Genomic DNA, 20563 nt, shown 5'->3' with positions numbered 1-20563 from the left:
AGCACATGGTCAGGAGATGGGCAGCGGAGGTAACCTCATTGAGACACAGTCAGCAAAAGTAACAATTAAATACTAAACGTACCTAAAATACACCCAGTATTAGAGGCAGAGGAATTGGACAATAGCAGCGGACAGAGCTGAAACAGAGCAATGGATTGTGTTATAAATTCAATTCATCCTGGGTCCCTGCTAAATTAGCAACCTGTGGAGATTATAACATTTAAGGTACAGGATGTTCCAATGCTTGTTACATTGGTTCCTGTCTAGTAACAAGGGTGGGATCCTCTGGGAGTATTTTGATAGGTCACCAGATCAGTTCTCGGGTCAGTGAACAGCTCTTCTTGAGGCAGTTATTTCCGGGAGTTGCCAGGCAATAGGTGCCACAGGAACAGGTAGAGGTCCCAGTTAAGTTGAGTTAAAAATTTAGAGAAATGGCTGCAGGGAGCAGACTTTAACTAAAGAGGGCTGTTGAAGCAAAGGTACCCCTTTGGAGCAATGGTGTTCTGCTTGGCATGGCCATAAATCTCAGCTAGTGCAAGCTAGTGTTTGATTGTACTTGGGAATCCAGGGAGATGGAATCTTGGAAAGCGAGACTGAAACTCTGCGAGGTGGGCCATTGTTAAAGCCGTCTGAGTGGGAGTGACTTTTGGAGAGAATTCCAGGTGAGATCTTCGAAGCTGGAGATCGGAAACCCTCTTGAGAAAGACTAATTTTCAGTGAGATTGGTTGACTCACAGTGGGACTAATGTCTGGGTGATTGTTGTGAAATCCATGGAATCTCTTTTGGTTACATCTGTCATTTACTCTGTAATGTGGTGTGTCTCATCACAGTTCATCTGTTAATTCACATGTACCTCATACTTACCTTGAATGTTCGAGTATCAGGTACATATTGTAAATTGTTTTATCTTTCTGAACTTGTACGGTAAATTTTGTTTTATTGTTGTTCAAAACCCATGGAAACTTGTGGCCTTATTCCAAAAGTAGGTGTCTTAAATCTCAACCTTCATCTACTTTAAACAAAATGCTATTGATCCCTCACCCGATCGCATCTGTGTCTGGCCAAGAATCATAACAATATACATGGGATTCAGATCCACAGGAAAGAAGCCACACCAGCCGTTAACAGGATCCACACCAATTGGTGAAGTCAAAACTAAGACACAGGGCCTTTTCTTGCTGAGATAGTTTGTTGACTTGCCTCACTGTCAACACTGCTCACCCACACCCAGTGTCCCAGCTATCCCCTACTTCATTGTGTTCAAATACCCATCACCTGTTTACCTTAACAATCTCATTGACATTAACAAACCTTAACAATGTAACTGAGAAGGCATTCACACCAACCTCAGAGCCATGGAACTTTGCATAGATAACAGAGCATAGGCAACAGAGCATAAAACCAAAATCTTTAAATTGTAGATGAATAGTCAAAAATACTCACCTGTGAAACAATTTCAAGGTTCAACTTTAAACTCTCCTGCTGGAGCCTGCAGCTGGAAAGAAATCAGAAGCACTGGAGTCAGAGAAAAATCTCCCAGTTGAGGAAATACCCGGGGAGCGGGGTGATGTCACCGTGTAATTGTCGATGTGTGATGATGTCACAGTGTAACTGTCGATGTGTGATGATGTCACACACACAGACACAGAACATCTGGGTCTGTGCAAACCAGTGATCACCACACATTATGAAGGATGTGAGGGTCCTTGAGAGGGGACAGAGGAGATTTACCAGAATGGGTCGAGGGAAGTGGGATATGAGCTAGAAGGTTTTGTTCTCCTTCAAGCAAAGGAGATTGAGGGAATTTAATAAAGGTGTACAAGATTATGATAGGTTTAGATAAGGTAGATCACACAGAATCACACAGTGCAGAAGAGGCCCTTTGGCCCATCGAGTCTGCACCAACACGTGAGAAACACCTGATCTACCTACCTAATCCCATTTACCAGCACTTGGCCCATAGCCTTGAATGTTATGACGTGTCAAGTGCTCATCCAAGTACTTTTCAAGAGGATGTGAGGCAGCCTGCCTCCACCACCCTCTCAGGCAATGCATTCCAGACCGTCACAACCCTCTGGGTAAAAAAGTTTTTCCTCACATCCCCCCAAACCTCCTGCCCCTCACCTTGAACTTGTGTCCCCTCGTGACTGACCCTTCAACTAAGGGGAACGGCTGCTCCCTATCCACCTGTTGATGCCCCTCATAATCTTGTACACCTCAATCAGGTCGCCCCTCAGTCTTCTCTGCTCCAACGAAAACAACCCAAGTCTATCTGACCTCTCTTCATAACTTAAATGTTTCATCCCAGGCAACATCCTGGTGAATCTCCTCTGCACACCATCCAGTGCAATCACATCCTACCTACAATGTGGTGACCAGAAATGCACACAGTACTCCAGCTGTGGCCTCACCAAGGTTCTATACAACTCCAACATGACCTCCCAACTTTTTTATTCTATGCCTCGATTGATGAAGGCAAGTGTCCCATATGCCTTTTTCACCACCCCACTAAGATGTCCCTCCGCCTTCAGAGATCTATGGACACATACGCCAAGGTCCCTTTGTTCCTCAGAACTTCTTGCTGTCATGCCATTCATTGAATACTTCCTTGTCAAATTACTCCTTAAAAAGTGTATTGCCTCACACTTTTCAGGGCTAAATTCCATCTGCCACTTATCTTCCTGTAGCCCAAGACACTCAACCTCAGTTAACCACCCGGCCAATCTTTGTGTCATCCGCAAATTTACTAATCTTAATCCCCACATGTCGTTTATATAAATGACGAATAATAGGGGACCAAGCACACGTCCCTGTGGTATGCCACTGGCTTCCAGCCACTAAAGCAGCCTTCTGTCATCACCCTCTGTCTCCTACAACTAAGCCAATTTTGAATCCAACTTATCAGATTACCCTGTCTCCCATGTGCATTTGCCTTCTTTATAAGTCTCCCATGTGGGACCTTGTCAAAGGCTTTTTTGAAATCCATATAAACTACATCAACCTCACTATCCTCGTCTACACACCTGGTCACCTCCTCAAAAAATTCAAACAAATTTGTTAGGCATGACCTCCCTCTGACAAAGCTATGCTGACTTTCCCTGATCAAACCTTGCCTCTCCAAGTGGAGATAGATTCTCTCCTCCAGAATTTTCTCCAATATTTTCCCTGCCACTGACGTGTGACTCACTGGACTGTAGTTCCCTGGCTTATCTCTACAACCCTTCTTAAATAGCGGAACCATATTAACTGTTCTCCAGTCCTCTGGCACCTCCCCCAGAGGGGAATTAAAATTTTGGGTCAGAGCCTCTGTGATCTCCTCCCTTGGCTCCCTCAGCAGTCTGGGATACAAATCATCCGGACCTAGAGATTTGTCTACTTTTGAGCCTGCCAACACCTCCAATACCTTGTCACTCCCTATATCAATTTGCTCAAGAACCTCACAGTCTCTCTCCCTGAGTTCCATACCTTCATCCTCATTCTCCTGGGTGAAGACAGATGTGAAGTATTCGTTCAACACTCTAGCAATGTCCTCTGGCTCCACCCATAGATTGCCCTCTTGGTCCCTAATGATAACGATAGTTAACGAAAAGCTGTTCCAATTAACTGATTGTAAAATGATTATGGGACACAGATTAAAGATTTTGGGCAAGATCTGTAGGAGGAGTGAGGAAGAAATTTTACATAGTGAGTGGTAATGACCTGAAAGTCAATGATTGCACTCAGAGGCCGATAATATCCAGGTCCTGAATTTCTATCCTGGACTGACAGTGACATGTTTGGGAAATGGTATATACAGAGCATTATAAAAGGATGATCCAGGTCCTGATGAATCGAGTGACTCTATCATATCTAAATGTGATGTTGGTCTTGACATTCCAGTCTGTAAAACCTCCCCTTCTGGCCCCCTGTAAAAGGAGTTTCCAAAATCCATCCCTGTCAGTCCTGGATAGAAATACACAACATTCTCTCCTCCTGCTATTTGGACCAGGATGACTGCGCATGCGCCCTGCTGCACATTGCCCCCTATAAAGATGGCGGCCGTTACCCCGGGCCTGGCGAAGGGAGAAATCCAGACTTTTTCGGTCCGTTCTCTGCAAATACAAAACCCGTACCTTGTTATTTGGGCGCTCCGGCCTGCACTGTGTCTTTATGAAGCCTCCCTGCCCACTCAGCTGGCTCCATTCCTCCTCACATACCCACTAACTCTGTTAGTTTGCTCCACTCGTCATTCTCTCACCCGTTCTGAGCTGCTTCAGTCCAGTACTGCGCACGCTCATGAAACATACCGCAATGCGCATGCCCCAGCATACACCGTAATACGCATGTACAGGGAGCTCCTGTTGTGAGGATAGGACACATTCTGCTCCCCTTTGAATGCTGGGTAGCCCCGCTGCCATTGGAAGTCCTTATTTCTGAATAGGAAATTATTATTTGTGATCCAGTGACGATTGAAGCCACAGGACCAAGATATAACAATGTTTTTTGATATCAATTGACTTAATAAAGTGCACTGGTCTTCCGCCATAGTTCTGTGCCAGGTGTAATTAACAGCAGAACAAATCCCTCGTTAAATGTGAACTCACTGGAATCTCAGGAGGCCATGTGAACAAGTGATTTTTCATTCCATACACAGAACATTTAAATTCTGTCATCAGTAAGAATGTAACCACTCAGCTGGTGAACGATCATTTCACGGTGTGATTTTACCCATAAGTTTCCAGCTCACACGGGGATCTCAAACCCATCGGATAATGAGTTCCACATTCTCAAAAATCTACAGTTATCAAATAGCGGGTGCTGTGAATCTGAAATTAAAATGGAAAATGCTGAAATTTTTAGCAGATCTGGTAGTACCGGTACAGTGAGGAATATAGCATCAGTGAACAGTCCTGAAAACGTAATTCTTTTTCAATGCAGATGCTCCTAGATGTGCTGAGTGTTTCTGGCACATTCTGCATTATCTCTGGTGAATGAAAATTGATCATGATTTACACATTAGATTTATTAGTGACTAACTTATATTTATTTCCATCCATTCACTAGTGGAAACATCTTCCACGTGTCCATCCTGTCAAACCCTTTCACTATCCTAAAGTTCTCGGTCAGGTCATCTCTCACTCTCTTCTCCAAACAAAATCTTTGCAAACTGTTGAATCTTTGTTGATTGATATAACTTTCCAATTCTGGCATCATTCCAGTAAATCTGTTTTGCACCTTCCCCAGTGCTTCTCGATCCAATTCAACATACGGAGACAGGGCTAATCTGAGCATCAACATCACTATTGCCCCAAATTCCTGTATGTTGGAAGGATCGGTATGGCAGTGGGAGAGAGGACTGTGGTCTCGAGATGACTGTTATTCATCATCCTCTATTTGAGAGATTATCGCACTAGAATATTTGGACACTAAGGGAATCAATGGATATGGGAATGGGGCGGGAAAGTGGAGTTGAGCTGAAAGATCATTTAATGGTGGAACAGGCTCAAAGAGCCATACGGTCTACCCCAGCTCCTATTTCTTGTTTTCTTATGAACATCGCTGTGAATCATTTCCATACAAACACAGCAGATGCAGGGCCCGCTCTTCACCTCTTCCCTTCCCACATTCCAGGTCCCCAAACACACTTTCCAGGTGACACAATGAAAAAGGTCAGCGACCTAAAACATTCCGTCCGCTTGGTCAACATGAAACTAAACTCATGATTAATTCCTCCTCAATAACAGGGAGTAGATCAATAGCACTACTACTGACCAAGCTGGTCGATTCCTAAAAGAAATAGCTGCTAGACTGGGTCTGTGACAAGTCGTGAGAGACTTTTCAAGAGGGAAAAATATACTTGACCTCATCCTCATCACTCCGTCTGCTGCAGACGCACCTTTCCATGATAGCATCAGTAGGAGTCACCTCCTACGAAGTCGTTGTGGAGACGAAGTCCCATCTTCACATTGAGGACGCCCTCCATCATATGGTGAGGCATTACCATCGTGCTAAATAACATAGGTTTCGAACAGATCTAGAAACTCAAGGCTGGGCATCCTTGGGGCGCTGTGGACCAACGGCAGCAGCAGAATTGCACTCAACTGTAATCTGTAACCTTATGGCCTGGCAAACCCCCCCAACTCTACCAGTACCATTAAGCCAGGGGATCAACCCTGGTTCAATTAAGAGTGCAGGAGGGCATGCCAGGAGCAGCATCTGACATACACAAAAATGAGATGTCAACCTGGTGAAGCTGCAACATAGGACTACTTGCAGACCAAACAATGTAAATGATATGTGACAGACAGATCTAAGCGATTCCACAACCAATGGATCAGATCTAAGCTCTGCAGTCCTGCCACACTCAGTTGTGAATGGCGGTGGACAATTTAACAACTCACTAGAGGAGGAGGCTCTACAAATATCCCCATTAGTACTGAAAACCTGGACTCCAGAACTCGCTGCACCCATAGCCAAGCTGTTCCAGTACAGCCATAACACTTGCATGTCCCCAGCAATGTGGAAAATGGCCTGGGTGTGTCCTGTACACAAGGCATGATAAACCCAATCGGACCAATTACTGCTCTATCATTCTACTCTCGATCATCAACAATGTAATGAAAGGGGTCATCAACAGTGCAATCAAGTTGAACTTGCTTAGCAATAATCAGGTCACTGGTGCTCAATTTGGGTTTTGCCAGGATCACTCAGCTCCTGACCTCATTACAGCCTTCATTCAAACATGGACAAAACAGTTGAACTCCGGACGTAAGGTCAGCGTAACTGCCCTTGACATCAAGGCAGCACGTGACCGATTGTGGCATCAAAGAGCCCTAGCAAAACGGGAGTCAATGGAAATGAGGGGGGAAACTCTCCACTGGTTTGAGTCCTGGGTTGTGGTTGTTGGAGGTCAATCATCTCAACTCAGGACATCGTTGCAGGAGTTCCTCAGGATAGTGTCCTCGGCCCAACCATCTTTAGCTGCTTCATCAATGGCCTTCCTTCCATCATAAGGTCAGAAGTGGGGATGTTCTCTGATGATTGCACAATGTTCAGCACCATTCGTGACTCCTCAGGTCCTGAAATAATCCATGTCCAAATGTTCCAAGACCTGGAAAAACTTGGCGGATGGAATATAATTAGGGAATATGTGAGAGTATGCTATTTGACGGGAAGGATAGAGGAGCTGAATATTATTTAAGTGGAGAAAGACTGCAGAAGGCTGCAGCACAGAAGGATTTGGGAGTCCTTGTGCATGAATCCCAAAAAGCTAACATAAACGTTCAGCAGGTAATAGGGAAGGGAAATAGAATGTTGGTCTTAATTTCAAAGGGAATGGAGTATAAAAAAAGGGAAGTCTTGCCAAAACTATACAAGGCAGCAGTTAGACCGCCCCGAGAATACTGTGAACAATTTTGGTCCCCTTATCTAAGGAAAGATATTCTGGCACTGGAGGCAGCCCGGAGAAGATTCATTCTGTTGATCCCAGGTATGGAGGGATTTTCTTTTGAGGAGAGGTTGAGTAGGTTGGGCCTGTACTCATTGGAGTTTAGAAGAATGAGGGGCGACCTTATTGAAACATATAAGATTCTTCGAGGGCTTGACAGTGTAGATGCTGAGAGGTTGTTTCTCTTTGTGAGAGAGTCCAGGACTAGAGGGCATAATCTCAGAGTTAGGGGGTGCCCATTTAAAAAATAGATGAGGCAGAATTTCTTCTCTCAGAGGGTAGTGAATCTGTGGAATTCTTTACCATAGAGGGCTGTAGAGGCTGGGTCATTAAGTATATTCAAGGCTGAGATAGACAGATTTTTAATCAGTAAGGAAATCAAGGTTATGGGGACAAGGCAGGTAAGTGGAGTTGAGGATTATCAGATGAATGGCAGAGCAGACTCGATGGGCCAAATGGCCAGCTTCTGCTCCTAAATCTTATGGTCTTATGGACAATACCCAGGCTTGGTCTGGCAAGTGGTAAGTAACATTCATGCCACATAAGTGCCAGGCTATGACTATCTCCAACAAGAGAGAAGCTAAGCAACTCCCCTTGACATTCAAATGCATTACTACCATTTAATCTCCCATTATCAACATCCTGAGGTTACCATTTACCAGAAACTGAATTGGACCAGCCATATACATAGTCCGGCTACAAGATCCAGTCAGAGGCGAGGATTCCTGCGGCGAATATCTCACCTCCTGACTCCCCAAAGCCTGTCCACAATCTACAAGGCACAAGTCAGGAGTGCGATGGAACACTCTCTACTTGCCAGGATGAGTGCAGCTCCAAAAACACTCAAGAGCTCAACACCATCCAGGACAAAGCAATGCACTGGATTGGCACCACATCCACAAACATTTATTCTACCCACCACCAACGCACAGTCGCAGCAGTATCTCCAAGATGCACTGCAGAAACTCACCAAGGTTCCTTAGGCAGCACCTTCCAAACCCACGACCACTACCATCTAGAAGGACAAGGGCAGCAAACACACGGGAACACCACCACCTGGAAGTTCTCCTCCAAGTCACTCACCATCCTGGCTTGGAAATATCGCCGTTCCTTCACTGTCACTGGGTCAAAATCCTTGAACTTCCCCCTAACATCTCACAAATGAATTTTAAAAAATTCAATTGTAAACACAAAGCTTCCAGCCGGGATTGAACCGGGGACTTTCTCATGTAAAGTAAAGGTGATAATCAGTGCACTAGGGAAATGAGTGTGAATCCCCCCCGGACAGAGGGGAACTGACCATCCATCTCTAGCTCTAATTCCCAAACAGAAAATGCTGCCAAGAATCAGCAAGTCAGGCTGAGTCTTTGGCCGCTCTCACTATTTGGTACCGTCACAATGCCCGGCTGATTGACGGCCGCTCTGGACCAATAGGAAGAGGGGGCGGGACTGGAGAACCGAGCAGGTGCGGCTGGTTCTCCAACCAATCGGAGTGAATGAGGGAGGGGCCGGGCTGGGAGTGAAGCATGCGCAGTGTGAGTAATGGTGACTGAGAGACGCTACTTTCTCGGATCCGGAATCGGTGAGTGGTGAATGGCGGGGCGGAGGGAGCGATGGATCTGGAGGGTGGGCGGGGAGGCTTCGTAAACATGTTATGTAAACAGCAATCCCTGAAAAATAACTTTCCGGTCCCCGGGGTAAGCGTTTCCCCATTTGCACCGAGCGAGGCCGCAGCTTTCTCCAGTTACAGACCGGGGGTAACGGCCGCCATCTTTATTGGGGGAAAAGTGCATCAGGGCGCACGCGCCGCCGCCATCTTTATTGGGGGCAAAAGATCAAAATGTTGCAAAAGCTCAGCATGTCTGACAGCATCTGTGCAGAGAGAGACAGAGTTAACGTCTCGAGTCCGTATGACTCTTCTCCAGAGCTAAGGAGAAGTAGAAATATCATGGACTTCACACTGTTTATGAGGGGTGAAGCAGGTGGAACAATGATATTCAGGTCCTGTTGAATCGAGTGAATCTGTCCAATCTTGGTGTGATGTTTGGTTTGAATTTCCCGTCTGCAAATCCTCACCAGGGCTCCTTAGGCAGCAGCTTCCAAACCCACGACCACTACCATCTAGAAGGACAAGGGCAGCAGATACATGGGAACACCATCACTTGTAAATTCCCCTCCAAGTCACTCACCATCCTGACTTGGAAATATATCTCCGTTCCATCAATGTCGCTGGGTCAAATTCCTGGAACTCCCTTCCCAACAGCACTGTGGGTGTACCTACACCACATGGAGTGCAGCGGTTCAAGAAGGCAGCTCCCCACCACCTTCTCAAGGGCAATGAGGCATAGGCAAGAAATGCTGGCGCAGCCAGCGATGCTCGCATCCCATGAATGAATTAAAATAAAATGCTGTAAAAAGGAGATTCCAAAAATTCCATCACTATCCAAGGGTTGGTGCAGGAGGGAGGGCTTTAGATTCCTGGATCAATGGGCCCATTTCTGGGGAAGTTTGGGCCAATACAAGTCTGACAGGTTGCACCTGGGCTGGAACAGGACCAACATCCTTGCGAGGAGGTTGCTAATGCTGTGGGTGGGGTGTTAAACTAACTTAGCAGTGGGATGGGTTACAGAGTGGAGGTATACTAGGCGTTATGCACAGACAAGGAAAGAAGGAAAAAATCAAGTCCATCTGGAAGGCAGAGCATATATTGTCAAGTTAAGGCACAAGGCAGCATGGCAAGGCTGGATGGCAACTATTTTAATGCAATGAGTCTTGAGTAAGGCCGATGAGTTGAGGGTGTTGATGAACACATGGGGATATGATATCATTGCTATAACGGAGACATGGTTGAGGGAGGGGCAGGACTCGCAGCTCAATACCCTAGTGTATGGAATCTTTGGGTGAGATGGGGGTGGGGGTGTAAAAGAGGAGGTGGGGTCACAATATTGATCAAGGTGTCAATTACAGCAATAAGGAGGGATGATATCTTAGAAGGTTCCTCAAATGAGGCCATATAGGAAGAACCTAAAAACAAAAAGGGGAAAATCACATTGCTGGGAGTCTACTATAGAACCCCAAACAGACAGTGAGAGATAGAAGGGCAGATATGTAGGCAAATCTCAGAGAAGTGTAAAAATGATAGGGTGATAATAGAAGGGGATTTCAACTTCCCCAATATTAACTGGGATCGACAAAGTGTGAAAGGTTTAGAGGGGGCTGAGTTCTTAAAATGTACCCAAGAGAGCTTTTTAAGCCAGCACATAGGAAGTCCTACGAGTGAGGCAGCAGTCCGAAGCCGGGCAAGTGGCAGGACTGTCTGTGGGGGAGCATTTCGGTGATAGTAACCATAATTGTGTAAGATTGAAGGTAGTTATGGAAAAGGCCAAAGATGATCTGGAAATAAAGATTCTGAATTGGGCGAAGGCTGATTTTAATATGATAAGACAAGATCTGGATAAAGTGTACTGGGAGCAGCTATTTGTAGGAAAATCTACATCAGAGTGGTGGGAGTCATTCGAAAAGGAAATAGTGAGAGTGCAGGGCCGAAAATAAACTAAATGTCATAGGGAACAACAGTTTATACTGCATGAGAAAAGGGTGCTGATTGGCTGGCCAGTCAGTTCTGATTGGTCATTACCATGGAGAATGTTCCAGGTAGTTATCATCATGTGCTTTTGTTTAATTCAACAAAAGGTGCCATGCCTGGACTTGTTCCTTCTGCCTGCAGAGGACAGGTCCCTGTGTATGAATATATGTAGCTTCTAGCAAATGTAAGTGAGACACTTTACGAGCCTGACTGATAATCTTTGAAATTTGATGTTCTTGTGTCTGTCCTGATGAGTACAAAATTAAATGTTTTGACAGAATGTCTCTTTTTTTTAACAATATTCAAGTGCATTAAAGGGGGAAAGTGTGGTAGACAGAGGGAGAGAATCTCAGAGCTTGGGAAGAAGGGAACTGAAGGCACGGTCATTAATGGTGGAGCGATTAAAATAGGGAATGTACAAGGCCAGAATTAGAGCAGTGTAAATATCTCAGAGGGTTGTGGGGCTGGAGGAGATTACAGAGATAGGGAGGGGCGAGGCCTTGGAGGGAATTGAAAACAAGGATGAGAATTTTAGAATCAAGTTGTTGCTTGACTGGGAGCCAAGGCAGGTCAGGAAGCAGAGGGATGTTAGGGGAACGGGCCTCACTGTGAGTGATGATATGGACAGAAGACTTTTAGATGGTGTTAAGTTTGCAGAGGGTAATGTGAGCAACCAGCCAGGAGTGTGTTGGAATAGTCGAGTCTGGAGGTAACAACGGCAGTGATGAGGATTTCAGCAGCAGATGCACTGAGACAGGGTGAGGTAGGGTGATGTTACAGAGGTGGAAACAGGCAATCAGAGTGATGACACAGATATGAGGTCAGAAACTCATCTTGAAATCAATTTTAACACCGAGGTTGTGAACGGCCTGGTTTAATCTCAGACTGTTCCCAGAGAGAGGGATGGAGTTCGTATCTGGGAAGTGGAGATTGGGGCAGGGACTGAAAACAGTGTCTTCAGTCTTCTCAGTATTTAATTGGGGTTAATTAGTCATCAGGAAGAGAAGCAGGAATCAGAATGGGCCATGAGACTAATCCCAGGTTTAACGTGGTTAGAGAGAGAGAAAAGGAAGGAAGGAAACCCTGGGCGGTTTGGAGAAACCACCTTCACAATCACTCATTAAACCTCCGCACTGTGAGTTTTGGACACAAGGTTAACATCTGCTATTCTGTGTGGTCGGTCAGCGGGTTTCAGATTAATGTTTTGTCATGAGTAATGACTGAAGTGAATAATCAAACATATTGTTATCTCCAGTTGTACAAATTTGTTAAAAAGATACAGAAAGAATTGTCCAAAACTCTGGATTTCAGCACAGGGAGGAGGGAGAGTGTGTGGGACGGGGATTTGCAGCTTTGGGGGAACAAGAGAGGAAATAATGTTCCACAGGAACTAGAATTGTCTGTTCTGAATTTCTATCCTGTTCTTACAGTGATGACTTTTATAAACTCCTTTTACAGAGAATTAGAAGGGGATAATTTGCAGATGGGAAACTCAAACCAAACACCACTTCAAGATCTGACAGTCACTCGATTCATCAGGACCTGAGTATCATTGGAATTTGAATGTGAAGGGAGAAATGTTTGTCAGTTCTGTCTGTGGGAAAAGATTTCAAACATCAGTGTGAGTGGAAAAGCACCGACACACACACACACACACACGAGTGAGAGTGTCCCACTGCACTGACTGGAAAGAGCTTTAACCAGTTATAAAGCCTGAAATAACATCACACCATTCACAGCGGGGAGAAACCATACCGTGTTCTCTGTGTGGATGAGGCTTCAACTGATTATCAAACCTGGAGAGACACAGGGATACCGACACCATGGAGAAACCGTGGAAATGTGAGGACTGTGGGAAGGGATTCAGTTACCCATCTTCGCTGGAAATCCACCGACGTACTCACACTGGAGAGAGACCGTTCACCTGCTCCAAGTGTGGGAAGGGATTCACTTGGTCATCCAGCCTGCTGAGACACCAGAGAGTTCACACTGGGGAGAGGCCATTCACCTGCTCTGAGTGTGGGAAGGGATTCACTCAGTCATCCTACCTGCTAATTCACCAGCGGCTTCACACTGGGGAGAAGCCGTTCACCTGCCCTGTATGTGGGAAAGGCTTCACTGGGTCCTCTGACCTGCTGAACCACCAGCGAATTCACACTGAGGAGAAGCCGTTCCCCTGTACTTCCTGTGGAAAGAGATTCAGGTCTTGGTCCAACCTCAAAGTACACCAGCGAGTTCACACCGGAGAGAGACCATTCACCTGCTCCGAGTGTGGGAAAGGATTCACTCAGTCATTCAACCTGCAGATACACCAGCGGGTTCACACTGGAGAGAAGCCATTTGCCTGCTCCAAGTGTGGGAAGGGATTCACTCAGTCATCCAACTTGCTGAAACACCAGCGGGTTCACACTGGAGAGAAGCCATTCACCTGTTCCGAGTGTGGGAAGGGATTCACTCAGTCATCCAACCTGCTGAAACACCAGCGAGTTCACAACTGACTGCAGGAGTCCGATTTTGCTGTTATTGCTGCTGTGAATCACATCCAGGACTGAACCATGTTCATTCTGACAGTTGGGGTTTAAAGCCAGCTAGTTTGGGTGTTTTGATGTATAGTACTTTTGAGATGTTAATTAGATAAACATAAGGAAGTTAAAAGGTAAAGTGTAAATTTGCATTTGTTGAATTCAGCATTCAAGAGTGTGAGTAAAACCTTGCACCTAGCTGGAAGACGCCAAGCAATGTGTTTAAATAACTAATAAAATTAGTGGGATGAAAATGTTATTGTTCGAAGATGTGGTGTTAAAAACCTAGGATGCAATGGAAAATTGACATTGAAATGGGAAGCTAGGTATAAACAGAAAGGAATTTGTGTGTGTAGGGCAGAGGCATTTAAAATCTAACCAGCCTGTAAGCCTACAACTGTGTCTGCAAAGGAACCAAATTGAAAGGAACCTCATATTTAATTTGTAAGGTCAAATGTGCTTTGCCTGGTGTCTGGTTAAAGCCTATGGGTTACTGTTGCCTTGGTGAAGATTTACCTGGTGTGATTAATTTGGGGATTTGTTTAAAAACTATTATGGTAGTAATTTGTAGACATGTGTATGTGTTTAACTTGTTAAATTAATAAATGATTAATTTAGTTTTATATATAAAAAAATCTTTTGAGGCTTAGTGGTCTTATTCCTGAATTCAGAGCTGCATCTCAAACATACCAATTAAAAATATAGGTTATGACAGTTGCTCAAGTTTTCCTCTCGGATTTAAACAACTCAGTCTTTACCAACTGCCGTGTTATAACTCCCAGTGACAGAGAAGGAACAGTGATATATTTCCAAGTCAGGATGGTGAGTGGCTTGGAGGGGAATTTCCAGGTGGTGGTGCTCCCATGTGTCTGCTGCCTTTGCCCTTCTAGATGGTAGTGGTCATGGTTTTGGAAGGTGCTGTCTAAAAAGTCTTGGTAAGCACCTTCTAAACCCAAAAATTAGGGTGTGAACAATTGGAAAAACGATGAGATGCCCTCCCTCAAATATTGGGCGGTCATTCTCCAGTGTGACTGTGTTGCTCTGTCAGTAAATGGGATAACCAACTTCATCTCTTCCCACATCCAGCTGCTGAGTGATCAGTCTGCAGTGTGAGTGATCCACGAGTTTCCAGCTCAGACTGGAATTCAGTCCCTTCCCACATTCAACAACAACTTGCATTGGTATAGCACCTTAACAGTAGTAAAAATGCCCCAAACTGCTTCACAAGAGTGGTAACAGTCCCCACATTAACATGATGGTTTCTTGACAACTCTGCTCATGTCTCCAATTGAATCTCTAAAAGACTGCTGTAATTTCCATACAAAAAACAGGAATGCACAGATTTTACTGACATAAACCAGTGGCTCTGCGAAATGTTCTATAACATTGATTAATGTCCTTACGGTTGGAAAACCACAGATCCTCTGACTCAGTCTGGTCCATGCCTTGGTTGAACTGCTAGGAATATAAAATAAACAGCAATTGTTTGTCTATATCATGTCAGTGACATCACCCACAGTTATTTTAGTCCAATGTCTCAGAGCTGATTGTCTCCCAGACAGATTTCTTCCAACAATCTTAACAAGTCTTACCTGTCTCCCAGTTTGTTTCTATTGCTCCTGCATTCAGCCGATCCCATTCTCATTTCCATGGATACTTCTCACTGGTATTGTCACTATTATTTTCTTCTCTTTACTGTTTCCAAATCTGTTTCCTATCTGCTTTATGTCTCTCCATTCTGACTATTCAGGCATTGTTCCCAAAGTTGGTAAGGATATAAAATGTGTCAAGCAGCATGGTATATATACTGTATCTGCTGTGTGCCTGCCAATTTCACCAGTCCCTCTATGTCCTCCTGACATTTGTTACTATCTTCCTCACTGTTTCCTGTATTTCTCAGTTTTGTGTCATGTGCAAATTTGAAATTCTGCCCGTATCTCCATGTCCAGGTCAGTAACATATATCAAAGAGATCAGCAGTGCCAACACGAGACCCTGGGGTCACACTGCTGTAAACTCCCATCCATTCTGAAAAACAAACTTTTCTGCTTCCTGTCCCTTAGCCAATTTTATACCCAGGCTGAAACTCATGGGTTTCAGCTTTGCTGACAAGGCTATTGTGTGGTACCATATTAAACATCATTTGAATGCCCATGTAAAAGGTATCAACCCCACTCCCCTCATACACCCTCCCATTACTTCACCAAGTTGGTCAAAAATTATTTGTCTTTAACAAATCCATTGATTTTTTTCATTTATTAATCCATGCTTTTCCAAGTGCCAATTGATTTTCTCCTGGATTGTTATCTCCAACCTTTCCCCACCACTGATATGAAGCTGATTGTCCTGGAATTGCTGTGTTTTTGAACAGGGGTGTAACATTTACAATCTGTCAGTCCTTTGACACCACTACTATATAAGGAGGATTGGAAGATTGTGACCAGAGCCTCCACAAGTTCCATGTGAAGGATGCTGTCTCTGACAGTGCAGCAGTCCCTCAATGTTACCCTGGAGTGTCAGTCTAGATAATGTGCTCAGGTTTATTAATATTTCCTCTTGTTATTGATGTGGATCAAGAAACAATGGATTCTTATGATGTCATCCAGTCCCAGTGCAATGACGTCATCCAGTCCCAGTGCGATGATGTCATGAAGACTATTAAATACCAGCGGAGCCCTAGTGGTGAAAGCAGTTTTGTTCGAGATGGCAGCAAGTCCATTACTGATAGATCAGCAAATGGAGTGAATGGGAAAGAAAGTGAGGCAGCTGATGAACATCAGGAATAGTGTTGTGAATTATGAAGATGAACAATATGTCGAGTATACATGTCCTATCACCCGGCACACTGTCCCCGTCTCCTGACACATTGTCCCCGTTTCTAAATTTTTCCAGTTTGGATAAAAGGTTAGTGTCCTGAAACATTCACTGTTTCCCTCTCCATAGAAGCTGTTTGACCTGCTGAGAGTTTCCAACATTTTCTGTTTTGAGGTCGGATTTCCAGCATCTGCAGTATCTTGTTTCAGGGTCACAGTGGATCAGTTTTCTCTGATTTATCGTTCCCTGTTTAGAGGTGAAGAAGGAGCTTTTACAGAATGACCCCTGTTCGACATGAAACTAAACTCACTGTTAATTCCTCCTCAGTAACAATTGTAAACACAAAGCTTCCAGCCGGGATTGAACCGGGGACTTTCTCATGTAAAGTAAAGGTGATAATCAGTGCACTAGGGAAATGAGTGTGAATCCCCCCCGGACAGAGGGGAACTGACCATCCATCTCTAGCTCTAATTCCCAAACAGAAAATGCTGCCAAGAATCAGCAAGTCAGGCTGAGTCTGTGGCCGCGCTCACCATCTGAAACCGTCACAATGCCCGGCTGATTGACGGCAGCTCTGGACCAATAGGAAGAGGGGGCGGGACTGGAGGACCGAGCGGGAGTGGTTGGTACTCCAACCAATCGGAGTGAATGAGGGGCGGGGCTCGCAAGAGCAGTGTCGTTATACCTGAAGCCCGGGGAGTGCGGGAGCTGAAGGAGGAAGGAGGCGGGAAAAGGTGAGTAACAGCCGAGTACAGGAGAGAAATGGAGTCAGTGTGGACTCGGAAGCTTTATAAACACCCGGTGCAGGCCTCCGGACCCGAATTAGAAACTTCCGGTCCAGCGTTTGCCCCAAAACGACAACTGAGACTCTTCAGGTCTCAGACCCGGGGTATCGGCCGCCATCTTTATAGGGGTCAATGTGCAGCAGGGCGCATGCGCGGTCATCCTGGTCCAGGTAGCAGGAGGAAAGAATGTTGTTCATTTCTATCCTGGACTGACAGGGATGGATTTTGGAAACTCCTTTTCCAGGGGGTTAGAAGGGGAGGATTTACACACAGCAAACTCAAACCAGGAGTAATGTTTGTTTCTTCTGAATATTTAATCCTGAACCTACAGTGATGATTTTTTTTTTACAGGATTTTTGAAGATCTGGAATTTGAGGCAGGAAACACCAACCAAATCTGACAGAGTCACTTAGTTCATCATGTCCTGAACATCAATGGATTTTGAACATGGAAGGAAAAAGCAGTGTTCACAGTGGGGAGAAACCGTACATGTGTTCTGTGTGTGGACGAGGCTTCAGCCAATCATCTGGCCTGTTGAGGCATAAGCACAGTCACAACAGGGGGAAACCGTGGAAATGTGGGGACTGTGGGAAGGGATTCAGAACCCCTTCGGAGCTGGAAATTCATCAGCGCAGTCACACCGGGGAGAGGCAATTCACCTGCTCTGAGTGTGGGAAGCGATTCATTCACTTATCCACCCTGCTGACACACCAGCGAGTTCACACTGGGGAGAGGCTGTTCACCTGCTCCAAGTGTGGGAAAGGATTCACCCGATCATCCAACCTGCTGAGACACCAGCAAGTTCACACAGGGGAGACACCATTCACCTGCTCCAAATGTGGGAAGAGATTCACTCGGTCATCCACCCTGCTGCAACACCAGCGAGTTCATGCTGGGGAGAGGCCATTTACCTGCCCTGAGTGCGGAAAGGGATTCACTACCTCATCTATCTTGTTGAAACACCAGCGAGTTCACACTGGAGAGTTCGCCTGCCCTGAGTGTGGGAATGCATTCACTGATTCATCCACCCTACAGAAACACCAGCGAGTTCACACTGGGGAGAGACCTTTTCAATGTCCAGACTGCGAAATGTGTTTTAAGAGTTCCGGAGAGCTGATATCTCATCAACGTGTTCACACTGATGAGAGACCGTTCAGGTGCTCTCTGTGTGGGACTGGGTTCAGGTGGTCATCTCAACTCACTGTGCACCAGCGAACTCACACTGGGGAGAGACCATTCTCCTGCTCCGAGTGTGGGAAAGGATTCACCCAGTCATTTAACCTGCTGAGACACCAGCATGTTCATACTGCTGAGAGACCTTTTAAATGCCCAGACTGCGGAAATTGCTTTAAAAGTCCCAGGGAATTGATATCCCATCGACGTGTTCACACTGACGAGAGACCATTCAAGTGCTCTCAGTGTGGGGCTGGGTTCAGGCATTCATCTCACCTCACTGTACATCTGCGTACTCACACTGGGGAGAGACCATTCACCTGCTCCAAGTGTGGGAAGGGATTCACTCAGTCATCTCATCTGCTGACACACCAACGAGTTCACAAGCAACAACAGTAATTGGATTTTGCTCTTACTCACATCCAGGACTGAACCCCATGTTCATTGGGGTCTGCTTCGGCTGATGTTAATAAACTCCAGCACAATTATAGGTGTTAATATTATGAATAAAAATGAAATAAGTAAGTTTTGTGTTCAACAGACAGTGTTGAGCCTCTTTAATATCTCTAACACAAGTTAGTTCCTTTTGAAGGGCTCTCCCTCTCGCCTGTCTCCTTCACCCTCAACAACAAGTGTGAGAAGCTCATGGAACTTCTTTGTCACTAAGATTGAAACAATCCAATTAGCTGCCTCTGCTGCTTCCCTCCCTTCCACTAGCCCACTGAGACAAACTGTCTCTTAACTCCCCCCTTGTCTGAGCCCGAACTCACATCTTTCTCCATCCAGCCTCCACATACTCAGCAAGTTCAGACGGCAGAGAGAGGTTTAAATGCTTAGATGTATCAAGAGCTTTAAAAACCCACATTCACTGATGTTTCACCAGTGCATTCACTCCGGTTCCACTCCATTCACCTGCTCTCACTGCGGGTAGAGGTTCAGGTGATTGTCCATCCTGCTGCAACACCAGTGAGTTCACACTGGGGAGAGGTCATCCACCTGCTCCATGTGTGGGGAGGAATTCACTGACTCATCTAACCTGTTGGCACATCAGTGAGTTCACACTCACCAAAGATCTTTTAAACGTCTAGATTGTGGGAAATGTTTTAAAGGTTCTCTGGAGCTGACGTGCTATCAACATGTTCACACTGACAAGAGACCTTTCAGGTGCTCTCGCTGTGGGACTGGGTTCAGGTGATCATGTGAACTCAGTTTCTACCAGTGCACTCACACTGGGGAGAGACTGTTCACCTGTTCCGTGTGTGGGAGAGATTCACTCAGTCATCCCACTTGACTACACATCAACCTGTTCATTCTGATAAGAAACCGTTTCAAAGTTCTGCCTGTGAAAGAGATTTTAAACCAAAGTAGATGCTCTGAAACACAAACACATTCTAACTCCCCATCACCATCCCTGGGTATGTCCTGTCCCAGCAGCAGGACAAACCCAGTAGAGGTGGTGGCACAGTGACATACAGTCGGGAGGGAGTTGCCCTGGGAGTCCTCAACATTGACTCTGGACCCCATGAAGTCTCGTGGCATCAGGTCAAACATAACCAAGGAGACTTCCTGCTGATTCCCATGTACTGTGCTCCCTCAGCTGATGAATCAGTGCTCCTCCATGTTGAACACCACTTGGAGGAAGCGCTGAGGGTGGCAAGGGCACAGAATGTACTCTGGGTGGGGGACTTCAATGTCTATCACCAAGAGTGGCTCGGTAGCCCCACTACACACTGAGCTGGGTGAGTCTGAAAGGACATAGCTGCTAGACTGGCTCTGCAGCTGGTGCTGAGTGAACCAACAAGAGGGAAAAGCATACATTGTCACCAACCTGCTCGCCGCAGAGTCTTCTGTCCATGACAGTACTGGTAGGAGTGACCACCACACAGCCCTTGTGGAGATGAAGTCCCATCTTCACATTGAGGATACCCTCCATCGTGTTGTGTAGCACTATCACCATGCTAAATAGAATAGATTTCAAACAGACTGGGCAGCCATGAAGTGCTGTGGGCCATCATTGGCAGCAGCAATGTACTGAATCACAATCTGTAACCTCATGTCCTGGCATAACCCCCTCTCTAACATTGTCATAGAGCCAGGGAATCAACCCTGGTTCAATGAAGAGTGCAGGAGGGCATGCCAGGAGCAGCACCAAACATACCTAAAAATGAGGTGTCAAGCTGGTGAAGCTATAACACAGGACTACTTGCATGCCAAACAGCATAAGCAGCAAGTGATAAGCAAAGCTAGGCATCCCATG

General features: G+C 45.6%; 1 long non-coding RNA gene across 1 annotated transcript in view; it reads right to left on the bottom strand.

Moving 5' to 3' along the window:
- LOC144698301 (uncharacterized) overlaps window positions 1-20563 on the bottom strand; it is a 290571-nt gene that overhangs the window by 3441 nt on the left and 266567 nt on the right. The window lies entirely within an intron of this gene.

Source organism: Cetorhinus maximus, chromosome 23, assembly GCF_964194155.1.
Source record: "Cetorhinus maximus chromosome 23, sCetMax3.hap1.1, whole genome shotgun sequence".
NCBI classification, from domain to species: Eukaryota; Metazoa; Chordata; class Chondrichthyes; order Lamniformes; family Cetorhinidae; genus Cetorhinus; species Cetorhinus maximus.
The sequence above is the reverse complement of the archived record's forward strand: the minus strand, read 5'-3'. Positions and strand labels throughout refer to the sequence as shown.